Source organism: Trachypithecus francoisi, unplaced genomic scaffold (assembly GCF_009764315.1).
Source record: "Trachypithecus francoisi isolate TF-2019V2 unplaced genomic scaffold, Tfra_2.0 Lachesis_group9, whole genome shotgun sequence".
Classification (NCBI taxonomy): Eukaryota; Metazoa; Chordata; class Mammalia; order Primates; family Cercopithecidae; genus Trachypithecus; species Trachypithecus francoisi.
Genome location: NW_022681474.1, coordinates 76325516 through 76330155, shown reverse-complemented (window position 1 = coordinate 76330155; position 4640 = coordinate 76325516).

Sequence of the window (4640 nt, the reverse complement as noted above, 5' to 3'; positions counted from 1 at the left end):
CCATTTTTTGTTAGTTAGTAGCACAGAACATCCAGGCAAGGCTTTTTATCCTATAGCACCTGTAAAGACTGCAATTCCACATAACATAATTAACTTTAACTCAGTTTAGGGCTCTAATCACACATATCACATTAAACTAGCTATAAATTAATAGTAGATAATGATTATAATGTAGAATTATAATTTAATATGATTTATGGAATTACTAGAAATCAGTTTCTACTAAAAATAACATGGTATTCTAAGTGACCTTAAAAATATGGTATTCTAAATGACTTGATAAATTTTATTTCTTCATATATTTTTAGTAAATGATTAACAACTTCATGATCAAACCACTCAATGAGAAAACTCTTTAAAACAACATATGTAATCTTTGACTAAATACTGACCCCTAAAAATATCTATCAAAAAGATGGCCGAATAGGAACAGCTCCAGCCTCCAGCTCCCAGCGTGAGTGACACAGAAGACAAGTGATTTCTGCATTTTCAACTGAGGTACCAGGTTCATCTCACTGGGGCATGTCAGACAGTTGGCACTGGTCCACGGGTGCAGCCCCATCAGCAAGAGCTGAAGCAGGGCAAGGCATCACCTCACCTGGGAAGCACAAGGGGGAAGGGAATTCCTTTTCCTAGCCAAAGGAAATTGAGACACACAACACCTGGAAAATTGGGTAACTCCCACCCAAATACTACACTTTACCAAAGGTCTTAGCAAATGGCACACCAGGAGATTATATCCCACACCTGGCCCAGAGGATCCCATGCCCACGGAGCCTCTCTCATTGCTAGCACAGCAATCTGCGATCTAACTGCAAGGTGGCAGCAAGGCTGGGGGAGGGGCGCCCACCATTGCTGAGGTTTAAGTAGGTAAACAAAGCCACTGGGAAGCTCAAATTGGGTGGAGCCCACCACAACTCAAGGAGGCCAGCCTGCCTCTGTAGACTCCTCCTCTGGGGAGAGGGCATCACTAAACAAAAAGCAGCAGAAACCTCTGCAGAGGTAAATGCCCCTGTATCAAAGCTTTGAAGAGAGCAGTGGATCTCCCAGCATGGAGGGTGAGATCTGAGAACAGACAGACTGTATGCTCAAGTGGGTCCCTGACCCCTGAGTAGCCTAACTGGGAGACATCCCCCACTAGGTGCAGACCAACACCTCACACCTCACATGGCGGGGTACACCCCTGGGATGAAGCTTCCAGAGCAAGAATCAGATAGCAACACTTGCTATTCAGCAATATTCTATCTTCTGCAGCCTCTGCTGCTGATACCCAGGCAAACAGTGTCTGGAGTCAAGCAAACTCCAACAGACCTATAGCTGAGGGTCCTGTTAGAAGGAAAACTAACAAACAGAAAGGACACCCACACCAAAACCCCATCAGTAAGACACCATCATCAAAGATCAAAGGCAGATAAGATCACAAAAATGGGGAAAAAGCAGGGCAGAAAAGCTGGAAATTCCAAAAATCAGAGTGCATCTCCTCCTACAAAGGAACACAGCTCATCATCAGCAATGGAACAAAGCTAGACAGAGAATGACTTTGATGAGTTGAGAGAAGAAGGTTTCAGGTAATCAAACTCAGAGCTAAAGGAGGAACTATGTAACCAGCGCAAAGAAACTAAAAACCTTGGAAAAAGAATGGATGAATGGATAACTAGAATAATCAATGCAGAGAAGACCTTAAAAGAACTGATAGAGATGAAAACCATAACACGAGAACTAGATGACAAATGCACAAGCTTCAGTAACCGACTCGATCAACTGGAAGAAACAGTATCAGCGATTGAAGACCAAATGAATGAAATGAAGTGAGAAGAGAAGTCTAGAGAAAAAAGAGTAAAAAGAAATGAACAAAGCCTCCAAGAAATATGGGATTATGTGAAAAGACCAACTCTATGTCTGATTGGTGTGCCTGAAAGTGACAGGGAAAATGGAACCAAGTTGGAAAACACTCTTCAGGATATCATCCAGGAGAACTTCCCCAACCTAGTAAGGCAGGCCAATATTCAAATTCAGGAAATACAGAGAACACCACAAAGATATTCCTCAAGAAGAGCAACTCCAAGACACATAATTGTCAGATTCCCCAAAGTTGAAATGAAGGAAAAAATGTTAAGGGCAGCCAGAGAGAAGGTCAGGTAACACACAAAGGGAAGCTCATCAGACTAACAGCAGATCTCTTAGCAGAAAGTCTCCAAGCCAGAAGAGAGTGGGGGCCAATATTCAACATTCTTAAAGAAAAGAATTTTCAACCCAGAATTTCATATCCAGCCAAACTAAGTTTCATCAGTGAAGGAGAAATAAAATCCTTTACAGATAAGCAAATGCTTAGAGATTTTGTCACCACCAGGCCTGCCCTACAAGAGATACTGAAGGAAGCACTAAACATGGAAAGGAACAACAGGTACCAACCACTGCAAAAACATGTCAAAATGTAAAGTCCATTGACGCTAAGAAGAAACTGCATCAACTAGCAAGCAAAATAACGAGCTAATATCATAATGACAGGATCAAGTTCACACGTAACTATATTAACCTTAAATGTAAATGGACTAAATGGTCCAATTAAAAGACACAGACTGGCAAATTGGATAAAGAGTCAAGACCCGTCAGTTTGCTGTATTCAGGAGACCCATCTCACATGCAGAGACACACATAGGCTCAAAATAAAGGGATGGAGGACAATCTACCAAGCAAATGACAAACAAAAAAAAAAGCAGGGGCCGGGCGCGGTGGCTCAAGCCTGTAATCCCAGCACTTTGGGAGGCCGAGACGGGCGGATCACGAGGTCAGGAGATCGAGACCATACTGGCTAATACGGTGAAACCCTGTCTCTACTTAAAATACAAAAAACTAGCCGGGCGACGAGGCGGGCGCCTGTAGTCCCAGCTACTCGGGAGGCTGAGGCAGGAGAATGGCGTAAACCCGGGAGGCGGAGCTTGCAGTGAGCTGAGATCCGGCCACTGCACTCCAGCCTGGGTGGCAGAGCAAGACTCCGTCTCAAAAAAAAAAAATAAAAAAATAAAAATAAAATAAAATAAAATAAAAATAAAATAAAAAAAAAAAGCAGGGGTTGCAATCCTAATCTCTGATAAAACAGACTTTAAACCATCAAAGATCAAAAGGACAAAGAGAGCCATTACATAATGGTAAAGGGATCAATTCATCAGGAAGAGCTAACTATCCTAAATATATATGCACCCAATACACGAAAACCCAGATTCATAAAGCATGTCCTTAGAGACTTACAAAGAGATTTAGACTCCCATACAATAATAATGGGAGACTTTAAGCCCCACTGTCAACATTAGACAGATCAACAAGACAGAAAGTTAACAACGATATCTAGGAATTGAACTCAACTCTGCACCAAGCAGACCTAATAGACATCTACAGAACTCTCCACCCCAAATCAACAGAGTATAAATTCTTCTCAGCACCACATCACACTTATTCCAAAATTGACCACATAGTTGGAAGTAAAGCACTCCTCAGCAAATGTAAAAGAACAGAAATTGTAACAAACTGTCTTTCAGACCACAGTGCAATCAAAGTAGAACTCAGGACTAAGAAACTCAATCAAAACCACTCAACTACCTGGAAACTGAACAACCAGCTCCTGAAAGACTACTAGGTACATAACGAAATGAAGGCAGAAATAAAGATGTTCTTTGAAACCAATAAGAACAAAGATATAACATACCAGAATCTCTGGGACACATTTAAAGCAGGGTGTAGAGCACTAAATGCCCACAAGAGAAAGCTGGAAAGATCTAAAATTGACACCCTAACATCACAATTAAAAGAACTAGAGAAGCAAGAGCAAACACATTCAAAAGCTAGCAGAAGGCAAGAAATAACTAAGATCAGAGCAGAACTGAAGGAGACAGAGACACAAAAAACCCTCCAAAAAAATCAATGAATCCAGGAGCTGGTTTTTTGAAAAGATCAACAAAATTGATAGACTGCTAGCAAGACTAATAAAGAAGAAAAGAGAGAAGAATCAAATAGATGCAATAAAAAATGATAAAGGGGATATCACCACCAACCCCACAGAAATACAAACTACCATCAGAGAATACACCTCTATGCAAATAAACTAGAAAACCTAGAAAAAATGGATAATTTCCTGGACACTTACACTCTCCCAAGACTAAACCAGGAAGAAGTTGAATCCCTGAATAGATTAATAGCAGGCTCTGAAAGTGAGGCAATAATTAATAGCCTACCAACCAAAAAATGTCCAGGACCAGATGGATTCACAGCCGAATTCTACTAGAGGTACAAAGAGGAATTGGTACCATTCCTTCTGAAACTATTCCAATCAATAGAAAAAGAGGGAATCCTCCCTAACTCATTTTATGAGGCCAACATCATCCTGATACCAAAGCCTGACAGAGATACTACAAAAAAAAAGAGAGAATTTTAGACCAATAACCCTGATGAACATCGATGCAAAAATCCTCAATAAAATACTGGCAAACCAAATCCAACAGCACATCAAATAGCTTATCCACCATGATCAAGTGGGCTTCATCCCTGGGATGCAAGGCTGGTTCAACATACGCAAATCAATAAACGTTATCCAGCATATAAACAGAACCAAAAACAAAAACCACATGATTATCTCAATAGATGCA